This window comes from Bubalus bubalis, chromosome 15 (genome assembly GCF_019923935.1).
Source record: "Bubalus bubalis isolate 160015118507 breed Murrah chromosome 15, NDDB_SH_1, whole genome shotgun sequence".
Lineage (NCBI taxonomy): Eukaryota > Metazoa > Chordata > Mammalia > Artiodactyla > Bovidae > Bubalus > Bubalus bubalis.
The window spans coordinates 19,377,604-19,394,968 of record NC_059171.1 but is presented as its reverse complement, the minus strand read 5'-3'; the positions used below and the strand labels follow the sequence as shown (position 1 = coordinate 19,394,968).

General features: G+C 43.5%; 1 long non-coding RNA gene across 2 annotated transcripts in view; it reads left to right on the top strand.

Annotated features, from left to right (window-relative positions):
• The window catches only part of LOC112579066, a 43,399-nt gene that overhangs the window by 16,361 nt on the left and 9,673 nt on the right, over positions 1 to 17,365 (top strand). For both annotated transcript variants that reach the window (XR_003103452.3, XR_003103451.3), the window contains exon 2: positions 13,161 to 13,440. This is a non-coding gene — a long non-coding RNA (uncharacterized LOC112579066). The remainder of the gene's footprint in view (positions 1 to 13,160; positions 13,441 to 17,365) is intronic.

The following is a 17,365-nucleotide window of genomic DNA, read 5'->3' as shown; positions in this document are numbered from 1 at the left end:
AGTAAATTGAAGCAATTCTCATAAAATGTCTGGGCTGATCTTTCTAGCCCAGAGAAATGAAATGAAAATAAAATGAAGCAAGCAAAGAGCAAACTGCTCAGGCACAAAGGATCAAGAATAAGAAAAAAAGAAAGAAAGGGGAAGAAACGGAAGTCCCTGGTGGTCTAGTGGTTAGGATTTCTGGCTTTCGCGGCCTGCCGTGGCCCTAGTCGGTGAAGTAGATCCCACAAGCTGTAGGGCATGGCCAAAAAAAAGAGAAGAATCAGAATATATTATCTCATTCAACGATACTGCCAGCTTCAAGATTTAGGGGGGACAAAAACCTTTAAATGCTAAATTATATGCCTAGACAAGTTATCAGTGAAGTATGAAAGTAGAATAAAATTCAATTCCAGAAGCTCAAGTTCTAAAACCTTGCATCCTTTCTCAAAAAGATACTAGACAATGTGCTCTATTAAGACATGGGAGAACAGAAAGAACCAAGAAAGAGATAGCCTTAAGATTCAGGAAAGAGGGGAGGCAACAGAAGAGACAGTTAGAGGGATGGCAGAAAATTATAATGGCTTAGCAGGCTTAGAGAGCAACTAAATTCTCTCATCCAACAGAGGTCTTGGGGTGGGGGTGAAGGGTTGAACCCAACAATTAAGTTTAACATGATGGAAAATTATATTGAGACGGTGTTTGAGGGTATGAAAAGTATTAGGAATAGGTACAGAGAAAGCTTAACAAATATTTAGCATTCAGTAATTCTGGGGGAAAATTATACAAGAGTGGAAATATAATCAAATTAATCTTACTACATACTTGGTTCAACAGTGAATAATATTCATATGATCTTCATAATAGAATTACTGAATGATAATTTACTAAAACTGGTGATAAACCTCAACTGGGAAGATGAAAGGAGGAAGATACTGGTATTAGGTGGGTGATGACGATGTGGGAAATTGTGAGTTAAATTACCATGTGCAGTGTGTGCGTTCTTTGTCACTCAGTCGTGTCTGGCTCATTGCGATCCCATGGACTGCAGCCCACCAGGCTCCACTGTCTGTGGGATTTTCCAGGCAAGAATGCTGGAGTAGGCTGCCATGCCCTCCTCCAGGGGATCTTCCCAACCCAGGGATTGAACCCACTTCTCTTACATCTTCTGCATTGGCGGGTGGGTTCTAGCGTCACCTGGGAAGCTCAAAATTGTCATCTTCTATAACAGAAAGTCAATACCTATTGCCCAAAATTCATAAATCAGAAACTAGCAACTAAACATCAATTAGAAATGCTTTTGGCTGCTAGTAATATCAAGGCTGATTAACAGTAGTTTAGAAAGATGGGATTTAATTTTTCTCATTAAAAAAAAAAAATTGCTCTGAAAGTTAGCATTGGTCCCAACACTCAGTTGTGGTATCTCTGAGAGTCTCTTGGCCTTTTTCATGTGGATACAAGATGATCCCTTCAACATTAGCTGTGACATCTATGCTTAAGACAGTAAGGAGAAGGAGAGGATGGTGCTTACCTCAACTAAGTCATTCATGAAGAAAGAAATGCCAGCACTGAAGAAGCCTCCTATATGCCTCTATCTCATTGGCCAGACCTGGGTCACAGAACTGTGTTCTGGGTTGGCCATTCAGCATACTACTTAGAAATATAGAAGTGAATGCTAGAATTTGAAAAAGAAAGCTCAAATAATGAAAAAGAGTTGCCCCTGAGGAGTGGGATTGGAAAGTGGGGAGGAGCGAGGCATGGACTGATATTTTTCGATGATATTAACATGTATCATTTTCAATATTATTACTCAAGGTAATTATTTGACTTTTAAAATTACATATAGTTTATACACATTGTAGTTTACATCCACAAATATACAACTTTGGTCAAATAAAATTAAATTTAAAAATAAAAGTACAATTGCAAATGTATCATGTTCACTCTTTCCCAGGGTCTTTGCATTTGCTGTTCTGTATCCTTAAATCTCTTGGTCTCTTTACTCCCTCATCCAACTAGCTCCTAACCTTCCTTCAGATAGTGCTGTATCATCTCATCCCCAGAGAAGCATCCTCTACTCTCCCAGATCATGTATAGGTATATTGGGAAGATACATTTCTCCATGATTTATTAATCCAGGAACATGTTCCTCTTTTTTGAAAACACTTGTCACAGTTGTGATTTCATATTTACTTGCACAGTGTCTGATCGCTGGCCGTTACCTTCCACTAGACTCTGAGCTTCAGGAGGGCAGAGATGATATCTGTTACTGGCTCTTCATTGTCTCCCCAACACTTAACACCATTGCTGGCATTTGGTCAGCAGTTTCATAACTCAGAGTTCTGAGTCAGTGTCTTGGCACTCATCTGCCTCTCACAGTAGAAACTTTCATGTTCTTACACAACCAAGTTTAAAAGCAGGAAGAAGGTAGATAGAGCACGTACTTTAGGGATGAAAATCTTTCCCAGAAGCCCTCATCAGATTTCACCTTGTATCTCATTGGCCAGAACTGGGTCACATGGTCTGTACAAATCAGGAGCTGGATCCATCTTTCATAAGATCAAGAAATCTCCACTCAATATTTGAATAGATCTGGGTTATCTTAACAAGAAAGTAGTGGGAGACTGCCACTGAGTTAAAAATAAGTGTTAACAGAGATAACACAGAATTGATAGCTTCATAATACAGATGATAAATTTGACCTTCGTTTCAGATAATGTAAGTAACAGATCTGGGATTCAAATCTTTATCTGCCTTATTCTAAAGTCTGTATCATGATACCTCCTAGCTTTAAATGTAAAGTTCTTCCTGATTCAAGATGTGGTAGATTTAGTCAGGAATGGCTTCATAGAAGAAAAATATCTTAGGCATGGTCTTGAAAGAAATAACACAAATTGAGTTGATGGAGTGAATGAGAGGAAAGTTATTAGTTATATTAAAACCACTCTCTTAGACTTGCTTGGAGGCCCAGTGGTTAAGAATCCATCTTCCAATGCAAGGGACATGGGTTTGATCCCTCATCAGGGAACTAATATCCCACATGCCATAGGGCAAATAAGTCAGTGCTCCCCAACTTCTGAACCCATGCAACAATGAAGACCTACTGCAGCCCAAAAAAACCCCACAAAAAAACACCCTTTTCATTTTCACTTTTATATTAAACTGCTTTTCATGTATCCCATTGATCATCAGAGCATTGCTCTCTATTTTGGGAATTATTATTGCTTTGATGGTCTAAATGAACTATAAATAAACTGAGACGAGAAGACATTTACCCAGTGGAAAATGTCACAGTGAGAACCCAGAGACCATGGCTGGGCTACAGGAGGACAGAATGTTCTGAGATTTTTAATGAGGCATGCTCGTTGTTGATGCCTCAAAGTACTCTTAAAAATGTCTCAACCTGGAAAACATATTCAAATAACCTAATATCATGGAACTGCTGCTTTCCTGCTTGATAACCTTCAGCAGTTCCTCAGTGCACACAGGGCAACCTCATCTAGGAATTAAGATGTTTCCCAATCTAACTCCAGTTGCTCCGATTCATCCCAACTGGTCTTCTGCACTCAGAGACCTGAGTTGAATGTGGCCGGATGTGGAGAGTGCAGGGCGACATGTAGGAGGGAGCTGTCTTTGTCCAAGACTTGTGACCATCCCCCCACCATAATCACAAGTGTAAGCAGAGCCATAAAGTGCGCATGAAATTGGAAGATGGATCCAAAAATACCAGAGAGGGTATTTGGAAGGACCTTAAAGCTTAAGTGAGTGAGCCAAAGCATTAAAGTGTTAGTGACTCAGTCGTGTCCAACTCTTTGTAATCCGGTTGACTGTAGCCCACCAGGCTCCTCTATCCATGGAATTCTCCAGGCAAGAATACTGGAGTGGGTAGCCATTCCCTTCTCCAGGGGATCCTTCTGACCCAGGATTTGCCAGAAAGACAGCCCTATATAGTGTTGCCCAATTTAGAACTGTACATGGGTCAAACATGGGTCTCCCACATTACAGGCAGTTTCTTTACCATCTGAGCCACCAGGGAAGCCTTAGGAGAGCTCAAAACTAGTACATGGTCTAGGACATCAAGCCAAGAGATATGAGTGAGTGGTTGCCAGTTGGGAGCATTGAGCTTTGGACAGCAAAAACTCTAGGGCAGTCGTCTATGGGGACAGACGACTTTCGCTGCTGGGGACAATTTGCTTTTATTACCCTGGTCTTGGTACAGCCCCTTCCCTCCCCTGCATCACATGTTGTCAGTTCTTCCAGGGGGGTCTGGCCAAAAGCCTTGACCTTTTCCAAGGTACTCTGGAGATAGCAGACAGTCCTCTATGGCACATGCTGGTCCACGTACTTCCCAGTATACTAAGTTCTGGAGACAACCAGAGCATAGAACATTTTTAACTGCACTTTTTCCATCTCTTGTTGCAGGACTTAACAGCAGAAATATGCACGAGGCGAGGAGAAGGAAGAGGCTAAATCTAAGTGGTCCAACCCAGTGAGAAGGGTCTCGTCATGGGCTTGGGCATTGCATGCAGAAGCCATATGAGGAGGCCATGATTGGTCTCTAAGTAGCAGTTTTCTGGACTGAAAGACAGAAGATTTGCCACAAAGACAGCCCTATAGTGTTGCCCAATATAGATATACTCCCTGATTCTCAGGGCCAGTTTCTTGAAAATCTCTGAGTGGCCTGTACATAGCTCCTTCTGGTTCCTGTGGGATTTTAGTTATTAGAAATGCCCTAGGGCCTTGCTCAGAGAAGGCAATGGCACCCCACTCCAGTACTCTTGCCTGGAAAATCCCATGGACGGAGGAGCCTGGTAGGCTGCAGTCCATGGGGTCGCTAAGAGTCGGACACGACTGAGCGACTTCCCTTCCACTTTTCACTTTCATGCATTGGAGAAGGAAATGGCAACCCACTCCAGTGTTCTTGCCTGGAGAATCCCAGGGACAGGGGAGCCTGATGGGCTGCCGTCTATGGGGTCGCACAGAGTTGGACACGACTAAAGCGACTTAGCAGCAACAGCAGCAGGGCCTTGCTCAGTTAAGTATAGCCGCAGATAAGCAATTTTGGAATAGCCTGGAAGCTGGTTAGAAATATGGAACCTCAAGCCTCCTAAATTAGACCTATATTTTAATAGGATTTATATGCACATTAAAGGGTTAAGAAGCAGTTTTCTAGAGTTTGGCGATACAGTCACGAGAGGAAGCCGCATTTCCTGGAGGTTCAGAGCAAAGAAGTACAACGGATGACTGTAGGTAAATTTAACCAGTGGGTCAGTTGTGCTGTTATAGCAGAAAGTCTTCAGAACTCACTTGGGATTGTCAATGGATGAAACTAATGTGATGAACCAGTACTAGGAAATTTTAGAATGAGCTATCAGGTTGGTCACCCCCTAAAGCCACTGAACGATCTTAGCATCATTAAAAGCAAAACAACCAGATACTACAGGCTTTCTGAGGTATTCTATGAAAAAGCCTGTGGCATCACCTATTGCCTAAAAAAATGAAGCAACCTAATCAAGCCTCTGGAAACCAGGAAGAGAGGGAAGCAACTTGAATGACTCCAAAGGAGCCACACTGACCTATGTAGAATGTTGGGAAGGCTGTGGGAAACAGACTTAGTAACTGCAACAGGTCAGTGGCTTGTGGGGTGGGGAGAAATCTACATTAAAATGGGTATAAAAGACAAACCACCAAATGTAATTTGTGGACCTGGTTTGGATCTTGATTTAGACAAGAAACATGTTTAAGAAATGTATGTGGTAATACAGAGATGCACATTGACATCATGGGCTCGGGCATTGGATGCAGAAGCATATGAAGGAGGCCATGATTGGTCTCTAAGTGGTAGTTTTCCAGACAGGAAGACAGAAGATTTACCAGAAAGATGGCCTCATAGTATTGCCCAATTTAGATGTCTGAAATGTCTGAAGCTGGCTTGAAAGGAAAGAATTCAACAGAAGGGAGAAAAAGGGTAGATAGAGTAAATGTGGCAAATTTTTTCATAATTACTGAATTTGGGTGAATGGGTCTGTGAGGATTCGTTATATTATTCTCTCTACTTGCTGTGTGAGTTTAATTTTTTTATACCCCAAAAAATGTTTTTGAAAGCAACAAAATCCAGAGCTCAGTGTCCACATTCGTTTGACCGTGATACTACAGGGAAGGGAGTGAACGGATAGAAGTGAGTATGGAGGGCTTCAGACAAGGCTTTCAAGAACCTGAATGTGGAACCATCTGGCTTCTCCATCCTTCACTGGCCCCTGCCTAGGTGGGAGAGAGCATGGGAAGTATGTGTGTTATGTGTGTTTATGTGTGTGTGTGTGTGCGTGCACTGAGGGAGGCACTCAGTTTTAAATATGACATTTAAGCAAAATGATATGATTCTTCCCCGGGAGCTGGTGAGGACCAAGCTGAGGGTGAAGTTCCCAAGGACCAAGTTTGGAGTAGGGAAGTTCTTTCCGAAAATATCAGGTGATGCCCAAACCAAGAAAGCAAAAGGAGCAGAAACTGTAAAAGAAGCAAGGTGCCCCAAAGCCATGTAGGTCCCCAGAAACAAAAGAGTCTCAGGAATTATCAGGGACAGTTTTATGGTAAGGCTTTGGATTGAGAGATAGAATGAGCACGTAAGACTTGGAGGTAACAGAGCCAGCCCACCGGGAGTCTCTTAGAACTCGGTCTCAAACCTGAATGTCCATAGAATCTCCATAAGAGGCTGTCACGAATGCACATTTCCTGACCCGACTTCTAACTTAATGACTTAGAATGCCCAGGGGTGAGGCTCAGGAATCTGTATTTATAACACGCCCTTCCGAATGCCCAGGGATTTTTTTTTTACAACAGGCAAGCAGTGGTATCAAGACCACAGGCCTGAGGAACGATCAGGTTGCCTTTAGGAATCTACCACTTCATTGGGCCAGCTGGTGCATGGCTCCTGTATGGCTCATCCCAGCTCTAATGGCCAAGAGCAAAAAGACATCAATTTACCAAAAAGACCTCAGCTTACTCAGTCTTACCTCCTAAGACTTCCTTTCACTGACTATGTGCCCCAGGCAAAGTGCTCTGCACATTGTATCTTAAATACTCATTGCATTTTCCAGCTGGTATTTAAAGCAATTTAATTACTTAAGACTGCTGTAGGAATGAAGAGAGATGAAGAAAGGTGACCACTCTTTATCTTAAGGATTTTAGAGAAATAGAGTTCTTTGGCTTCTACCAGGATCATAAATTGTCCAGAAGGAGGGACCCACAGAAATTATCCTGGAATCCCAGATTTAATCTTGCATTTCTCATTCTGTCTCTGGCTGCCACATACTTTCTGTAGCACTGGTGGCTTGAAGTCAAAACTGCCTGTGATTTTGTGACATGTAAGGCGTTCAGTTCAGCTCAGTGGCTCAGTCATGTCCGACTCTTGGAGACCCCATGGGCTGCAACAGACCAGGCTTCCCTGTCCGTCACCAACTTCCAGAGCTCACTCAAACTCATGTCCATCAAGTCAGTGATGCCATCCAACCATCTCATCCTCTGTCATCCCCTTCTCCTCCTGCCTTCAATCTTTCTCAGCATCAGGGTCTTTTCAAATGAGTCAGTTCTTCGCATCAAATGGCCAAAGTTTTGGAGTTTCAGCTTCAGCTTCAGCATCAGTCCTTCCAGTGAATATTCAGGACTGATTTCCTTTACAATGGACTGGTTGGATCTCCTTGCAGTCCAAGAGTCTCTCAAGAGTCTTCTCTAACACCACAGTTCAAAAGCATCAGTTCTTTGGGGCTCAGCTTTCTTTATGGTCCAACTCTCACATCCATACATGACTAATGAAAAATCCATAGCTTTGACTATATGGAGCTTTGTTGGCAAAGTAATGTCCCTGCTTTTTAATATGCTGTCTAGTTTGTCTTAGCTTTTCTTCCAAGGAGCAAATGTCTTTTAATTTCATGGCTGCGGTCACTATCTGCAGTAATTTTGGTGTCCAAGAAAATCAAGTCTGTCACTGTTTCCATTGTTACCCCATCTATTTGCCATGAACTGATGGGACCAGATGATGTGATCTTAGTTTTTTGAAAGTTGAGTTTTAAGCCAGCTTTTTCATTCTCCTCTTTCACTTTCATCAAGAGGCACTTTAGTTCCTCTTCACTTTCTGCCTGAAGGGTGGTGTCATCTGCATATCTGAGATTATTGATATTTCTCCCAGCAATCTTGATTTCAGCTTGTGCTTCATCCAGCCTGGCATTTCACATGATGTACTCTGTTGCTGGCTGCTGCTGCTAAGTCGCTTCAGTTGTGTCCGACTCTGTGCACCCCAGAGACAGCAGCCCACATAGAAGTTAAATAAGCAGGGTGATAATATACAGCCTTGACATACTCTTTTTCCTATTTGGAACCAGTCTGTTGTTCCATGTCCGGTTCTAACTATTACTTCTTTACCTGCATACAGATTTCTCAGGAGGAAGGTAAGGTGGTCTGGTATTTTATACTCCAAAAATCTTGAAGAATTTTCCACAGTTTGTTGAGATCCACGGAGTCAAAGGCTTCAGTCAAAGAAGCAGAAGTGTAAGGCATTAGTCATTAAGTAATCCTCTGCTTTACAAGCGCCTTTATCATTTCAACGACTCATAATAAAGTGAAAATTTTAGGAGCTCTGCTTGTATTTTTGAATATGTAAACTTTTTTTAAATGGAATAATGATATATTTGGTATCTGTTGCTGTGTAACAGGGTTTCCCCAGTGGTTCAGTGGTTAAGAATCTGCCTGCAATGTAGGAGTTACAGGAGATGCAGGTTGGATCCCTGGATGGGGAAGATCCCCTGGAGGTGGGCATGGCAACCCACTCCAGTATTCTTGCCAGGAAAATTCTATGGACAGAGGAACCTGGGAGGGGGCTACAGTTCATGGGGGTCACAAAGAGTCGGACACGACTGAAGCGACTTAGCATGCATGCACGCTGTGTGACAATCTACCCCAAAATTTAGCGACTTGAAACAACAAAAACTTATTGTCTCACTTGGTTTTTGAGAGTCAGGAATGTGGCAGCAGCTCTGCTGGGTGGTTCTGGCTGTGGTCTCTCATGAGCCTGTGGTCTCTCATGAGGCTGTGGTCTCTTATGAGGCTGTGGTCTCTTATGAGGTTGTGGTCAAGCCATCAGCCAGGTCCGCAGTCACCTGAAGGCCAGAGGATGTCTTCCCGAGTTCACTCACACACTTGTTTCATGGACTGTTGGACAAAGGGCTCAGCTACTTGCCATGTGAATCTCTCCACAAGGATGTGTGAGTATCCTTCAGAAATGACTGCTGGCTTCCCCAAGAACAAGTGAGAAAGGGAGAAAGGGAGATCGTGGTATCTTTTATAACTTAATTTTGAAGGTGACATTCCATCTTTTCTGCTGTATTCTATGAGTCATACAAACCGATCTTGGTGCAGTGTGGGAGGGAACTATGCCAAGGTGTAAATATCCGGAGGCGAGAGCTTTTGGGGCCATCTTGGAGACTGCCTACTGCATATGGGTGGGTTTTAAAGCTTACAAAAAATTATTTAAAAAAGAACTTGAAAAATGAATAGACTCACACATCTTCATTTATGACAAAGTTATATACAGTGTAGTGGGAACAGGACAGTCTTTTTAGTAAGGGACTCTAGGCCAATAGGATGTCCAGATGAAGGAGGAAGGGAAGTGGAAAGGAAAGGAAGCAAAGAAGGACTTGACCCCTACCTCACACACAAGAAGTTAATTCCAAGTGGATTATAGTTTTAAATATTAAATGTAAAACAATAAACCTTCCAGAAGCAGATAACAGAAAAATATCGGCATGACCTTGGAGTGTGTGTGTTAGCTATTCAGTTGTGTCCGACTGTTCGTGACCTCATGGACTGTAGCCCAGCAGGCTCCTCTGTCCACGGAATTCTCCAGGCAAGAATACTGCAGTGGGTTGCCATGGGCTTTTCCAGGGGATTTTCCTGACCCAGGGATGGAACCTGCCTCTCCAGCATTGCAGGCGAATGGATAATTTACCATCTGAGACACCAGGGAAGCCTGACCTTGGAGTAGGCCACAAAAAAAAAAAAAAAAAAAGAGAGAGAGAGAGAGAAAGAAGGAAAGAATACAGATTTCTACAAATCCATAAGAAAAGATAATGCAATTGGATATGACCCAATAAACTTGGGTAAGCAATTTTTCAAAAGTGGTATTCAAATAATCACTTAACAGAAATGTACTCAAAAACATATTTTTAATACAATTTATTGAAACAAAAGTCTTATTAAAATAGTATACCTGTGTGAAAACATTGTGTAATGTGTAAGTGTGTATTATGTGTACACATCCTCTCAGAAAGGCCACTCAGTTTTAGAGGAGAGCATAACATGTTCTACGTGTTTCTCATAAAAAGTAGTTTTCAGGCTTTTCCCGGGCAGTCCAGTGGTTGAGCCCATGCCGCCAATGCTGGGGGTGTGGGTTCCATCCCTGGTTTGGGAACTAAGATCCCACATGCCACACAGAGTGCACAAAAAATTAAAAATAAAAAAAAAAGTAGTAGTCTTCATTTGGGGCTCTTTAATGATTATATTTTCTCCACAGCAAATGAAATGCTGTTTTGTTTTTTCCGGCGGCTGTATTTCATCCCGGATATTCTGCCTTTCTGGTTGGTCACTGCAGCCCTGGGTTCAGCTGTTTAGCCAGGTCCCGCAGTGACTAGAATTTACCAAGTACACACTGATCTCCAGAATCTGAAACTCCAGCTGAACTTCTCTGGTTTCCAATGGAAACAGTGAGAATGGACAGGTTGGAAGGAAAGAAAAATTAAGGGAAAGAAAGCCTGCGAGTGGATATGGTCAGCTTGGCATCTCAGAGAAAGCACTGGGGAGTCACCTGCAGCTTTGGCTGCTGCTGCTGCTAAGTTGCTTCAGTCATGTCCGACTCTGTGCGACCCCATAGACGGCAGCTGCCCCAGGCTAAAAGCAAACTAGGTGTTTAGCCAGGATCATCCCACCATCCCCACCTGCTCTGTCCCCTGTTCCAAGCGTCTCAGTCCTTACAAAGAAAGACAGCCCGTTCCTAAGAGGGCCCAGTCCTCCCCAAACAGATCTCACAACACAGGTAGTCGGCTATGTCCAGCCACCTTAGAAGCTCCCTGTGGCTTCTGATAATAATCAAACTGTCAGCCCCGATGGAATTATGGAGGATTCTACCAAAAAATGTATTTTGTGGATATGCTCAGTGATTCTTTTTAAAATTGAGGTAGTATTTTTTTTTTTTTTTTTAGTGAAATTTAATGTAAAAATCTTATTTCAGCTTCTTTTTGAAAATCAGATGACCTGGCAGCCCTGGGCCCACGTGCATTAATGGCCTTAAGCAAAGATCATTGCCTCCTGTTTACTCATGTTATGCATCTCTGCAATCCTCGGGCTGAGTGTCAGCTGTCATTTCTAATCATTCTTCCACTATTTTTCTAATATTGTCTTGCTCCTATGCCTTTATCGTAAGTTGGGGGAAATTTTAGACTGAGAAGACCACTGATTTTCAGAAAAGTATTGAGTCTATTTCTCTATGGAAATAAAAAATATTGTCTATTATGTAAAGAAAGATTGGGACTTCCCTGGCTGTGCAATGTGTAAAGCTCCATGCTTCCCATTCAGGGGGCACCAGTTCAATCCCAGGTTGGGGAACTAAGATCCCACGGCAATAATAATAATAATGACTATATCTGTGAGAGAGTTTCCCTGGAAGCTCAGCTGGTAAAGAATCCTCCTGCAATGCAGGATACCCCAGTTTGATTCCTGGGTCTGGAAGATCCCCTGGAAAAGGGATGGCTTACCCACTCCAGTATTCTTGGTCTTTCCTGGTGGCTCAGCTGGTAAAGAATCCGCCTGCAATGTGGGAGACCTGGGTTCGATCCTTAGGTTGCAAAGATCCCCTGGAGCAGGGAAAGGCTTCCTGCTCCAGTATTCTGGCCTGGAGAATTCTATATAGTCTATGGGGTTGCACAGAGTTGGACACAAATGAGCGACTTTCACTTTCATGACTGTGAGAACAAAGAGATGATTGCCAGAGAGAAGAGATGTGGGGAGGTGTGGGAGGAGAAGAATTAGGTGAGAAAGATTAAGGCATGCAAACCCCCAGTTGCAAAGTAAATTAGCCATGGGTATGAAATGTACACTGTGGATTATATAGTCAATAATTATATGCTATCTTTGAATGATGACAGGTGACAACTAGACTTATCATGGTCATCATTTTGAAAAGTATAGAAAAATTCAATCACTGTCCTGTGCCAGAAACTAACATAATACAGGTCAATTATACTTCAACAAACTCATAGAAAAAGAGATCAGATTTGGGGTACCAGATGTGGGGTTGGAGGAGAGGGAATTGATGAAGGCAATCCAAAGGTACACATTTCCAGTTACAGGATAAATAAGTACTGGGGGTATAATGTACATGACAAATGCAATTAACACTGCTGCATGCATGCTAAATCACTTCAGTCCTGTCCAACTCTTCGACCCTATGGACTGTAGCCCACCAGGCTCCTCTTCCATGGGATTCTCCAGACAAGAACACTGGAGTGGGTTTCCATGCCCTCCTCTAACACTACTATATATTGCATATAAAAATAATTGAGAGTAAATCTTGAGTTCTCATCACAGGAATATTTTTCTATTTCTTTAATGTTGTATCTATATGAGATGATGGACGTTCACTAAACTTCTTGTGATAATCATTTCATGAGGTATGTAAATCAAATCATTATGCTGTACACCTTAAACTTAGTGTTATATGACAATTATATCTCAGTAAAACTGGAAGAAAAAAAAGAATGACACTCTCTGAAAAACATTAATAATTATCATAAATAAACATAATAAGAGCTAGGATAAATGAGATGATAAAGGATGATAATGCTATCAAACTGAAAAAGAAGATGAACAGGTCAAAGAGTTTGTTTTTACACGTGAATAAAGTCAGTGAAGTTGCTGCAAAATACTATTATGAATTTGATGTCAGGACTTTTAAACCTTTTACAGATGATGGTTTTATAAAAGCATCTCTTGAACATAGCAAACTATATCTTCCCTTACTAGCAGCTGGGAGACACTGGAACTCAGCATGTATAAGACAGCACTGGGAAAATCGGAGGAACCATTTGTTGAGGTCTCAAAGAGGTCCCCATTAAATTACACTCCTCTTTTTCACCTAGGTTCTAAACAAGATGAGACACAAAATAAAGATTAAAGATGGAGGCCGAATGTCATCCCTCCTACTGAGAGAGGTACACACGAGGTTGTGACTTAGTGGAAGAATGAAATTGGGCCTGCAACCTGAGTTGAGTTCTGGTCCCCACCTGGCCGCAGGCCTGCAAAATGCCCCGTGGAAGGGCAAAGAAAGCCAGTGCTGCCCACAGTACTGTTCAAGGCAATGAAAGACATCAAGAAGCTGAAATAACATGTTTAGTTAATCTCCCCAAAGTTTCAAATCAGGTAAGTCACTCTAAAATCACTAAAGGTGTGTCCTAGGGACAAGAGCACAGGTCTAAACAATGCCTCTCAATTAGCTCTACCATGACATTAGTGAGATCTTAGATGGGACCCTAGAATTCTTAGACATGGCAACAGAGGGGTCTTTGGTTTGGTTTGTTTGGTTGTTTTTTTTTCTTTTTTTTCTTTGGCCTCATAACATGGCATGCAGGATCATAGTTCCTCAACCAGGGATGGAACCTTGGTCACCTGCCTTGGAAGCACAGAGTCTTAACCACTGGACCACCAGGGGAGTCCCAGACATGGCAACTCTGACAGGAAAAGACTTTGTCCAGTGTTAAGTCTACACCAGTAAAACTCATTAAGTGTGACCTCTGATGGTGCTCGTGTGAGGGACAGGACAATGTCAGGCTTGCTTCATATCTTCCTGTATGATAGTAACATGTTTTCCATTCATGGAACACGCTGATGGAAGCTGTTGAACTGCAGTACGATGTGTCTACCAAAGTTTCATGTGCCAATATTAGAATATCTAATTCTGTGAGTCTCTTGGGAGTAGTTATCCTAAGTATAAAAATGGGCACCTATATTTGTATATGGTTGTTTTCTGTTATGAAATAGACTTCAACTAATCTCCCTTAGAAGACTCAATGGAGATACAGACTCTTGAGAAATTTGTATGCAGGTCAGGAAGCAACAGTTAGAACTGGACATGGAACAACAGACTGGTTCCAAATAGGAAAAGGAGTATGTCAAGGCTGTATATTGTCACCCTGCTTATTTAACTTCTATGCAGAGTACATCATGAGAAACGCTGGGCTGGATGAACCATAAGCTGAAATCAAGATTGCCGGGAGAAATATCAATAACCTCAGATATGCAGATGACACCACCCTTATGGCAGAAAGTGAAGAGGAACTAAAGAGCCTCTTGATGAAAGTGAAAGAGGAGAATGAAAAAACTGGCTTAAAACTCAAGATTCAGAAAACGAAGATTATGACATCCAGTCCCATCACTTAATGGCAAATAGTTAGGGAAACAGTGGAAACAGTGGCAGACTTTATTTTTTTGGGCTCCAAAATCACTGCAGATGATGACTGCATGCTCCTTGGAAGAAAAGTTATGACCAACCTAGACAGCATATTAAGAAACAGAGACATTACTTCACCATCAAAGATCCATCTAGTCAAAGCTATGGTTTTTCCAGTAGTCATGTACAGATGTGAGAGCTGGACTACAAAGAAACCTGAGTGCCAAAGAATTGATGCTTTTGGACTGTGGTGTTGGAGAAGACTCTTGAGAGACCCTTGGACTGCAATGAGATCCAACCAGTCCATCCTATAGGAAATCAGTCCTGAATATTCATTGGAAGGACTGATGCTGAAGCTGAAACTCCAATACTTTGGCCACCTGATGTGAAGAACTGACTCATTTGAAAAGACCCTGATGCTGGGAAAGATTGAGGGTGGGAGGAGAAGGGGACGACAGAGGATGAGATGGTTGGATGGCATCACCGACTCAATGGACATGAGTTTGGGTAAACTCTAGTAGTTGGTGATGGACAGGGAGGCCTGGCGTGCTACTGTCCGTGGGGTTGCAGAGAGTCGGACATGACTGAGCAACTGAACTGAACTGAACTGAACAGACCTGAGACAAGCATCTTGGTGTTTAAAGAATGGTGAACGGTATGGTTCTTAAGGAAGAGGAATGAAGTCCCTCCTCTCTGCAGGGGCCTTGGAACCTCTCCTCACTCTTTGAGAAGGTCATTCTGTAGGTTGGATTTCCACAGCACGTGGAATTTATGCTTGTATTGGTTGGATACTGAGTTGCAAGCACAGAAATCCACCTGAGCTGGTTATACGCGTAGGAATACATTATCAGGACTCAAGGCTCTCACAGAATCCCAAGACAGGCGCACAGCTGGGTACCAAAAGAGAGCTGTAGCCAGCAGCTGGGTGGGTGGCTGCCTCTCTGGTTTCTCTCTGGCAGTCCCTTCATTCTTCCTTAACAGACTACATGGTTTGGCTACTTGTCCCCTGGTGGGCAGAAGGCAGCTTCCCACCCTACTCAAGCGTTCATGGTTTAGCACCTGGAGGAAACCAACTCTTTCCACCTTTCTCTCTGTCTTTTTCCCTTCCTCTCTCCAGCCCTGCCCTCCCCTCTCACCCCATCCCCATTCTGAGTGCCATGGAGAAAAATATGATTGGCCTAGATTACATCAGCATTGACCCTGTGGAACAATCTGTTGTTTGCTGGTGGGTAGGGGCATGCAATGGCACCCCACTCCAGTACTCTTGCCTGGAAACTCCCATGGACGGAGGAGCCTGGTGGGCTGCAGTCCATGGGGTCGCTAAGAGTCGGGCACGACTGAACGACTTCACTTTCACTTTTCACTTTCATGCATTGGAGAAGGAAATGGCAACCCACTCCAGTGTTCTTGCCTGGAGAATCCCAGGGACGGGGAGCCTGGTGGGCTGCCGTCTATGGGGTCACACAGAGTCAGACACGACTGAGGCGACTTAGCAGGGGCATGCAGGAGAAACAGCCATACTCCCTACCCAATCCCTCACCACCAACCACCACCCCACGGATGTGGAAGGACTTGGCTCATAATCCAATAGGTGTCCACGAGATGTGGTGTAATATATTGGTGGGATTTTTCTCCTGGCTAAGTGTAAGCACATACATGCCATAGCCTTGAAACAAAGTATTGAATTTTATTCCCTTTTTTGTTTTGTATACTATCTCAATTGCCTAGATATTAGTGAAAGAAATATATGTGATAGACTGAATATATGTGTGTTGCATGGTCAGCGCTGAAAATGCAGACCCAGGCTGTGCTTCCAGGGCAGAACACACACATGTGTTCGCACACATACAGACACACACACACCACTGTGAGTTGTGTCCCTCAGGATTCTTCCATTACAGTCAGAAGTATTTAGCTCTGGCTACTCTAACACAAACAGATCTCAGTGGAACCTATGGGTAGCTGACAGAATCAAAGAGAAATCTGAATCTCCAGGCTCAGGAGGGACAGGAACTGGGGCTGCTCTCAGGTTCGCAGTCAGCAGGAATGAGGGGATGGTCTCCCTCAGATGCTGTCCCACCAGTTTCTGCCCTTAGCTCAAAATTCAGATCCCAGGAGAAGGCATCTCACTGGCCTCACTCTGGTCAAATGGCCCCCTGCCCCCACCCCACACCTTGATTGATTGTCCCACCAAAGGGCATACAGTGGGATGAGGACTGGGTCCGCACAGCAGTACTGGGACGAGTCCAGACAGGCAAGGACAACAAAGCCCGCTGTGAGAGCCCTCTGGACCGTCAGGGCAGTGATGCTGGTGGTGAGGTGGATGGTAAATGAGGTGGCCTCTGCCTGGGCCATTCATCTTGCCCAAAAATTTCTGGGAAGCTCCCTACGCAGGGACCCGTGACAGACAGAGACATCTCCAGCCGTGGGACCGAGCTGGGACTCCATCCAGGAGTGTTTCCTGCTCTGCGACCTTCTTAAATAGGGCATCTAGATGGGAATCTTAACCAATACAGTTTTGGCTGAATTTGACTGATCCCTAAATATCCTGGGGCACATTCCAAATCATGGAAGCCAGAAGGAAAAGCAAGGTCCTTTCCTTGGGACAGCAGAGGGAAACTTGAGCTGGAGCTTAGTTAAAGCTATAGCCAATTTATCCCATGAGTCACTGACCTGAGGACCCAGATGGAGGAGAGCCTCACAGTGTGCAGAACTCACAAGGTCTCCTTGAGAGTCTCCAGTCCTTTAGCTCAGGTGATTTCCAGTCCAGGGGTCCTGTCTCAAAGGGAGAGAACACAAGGTAAGTCACGCAGTGTTCATTTCCGGATCCTCATTTAGTGGACGGAAGCAGCCAGCCTGTGATGAGCCACGTGGCTGTGTCTGCCCCTTGTGTCCACC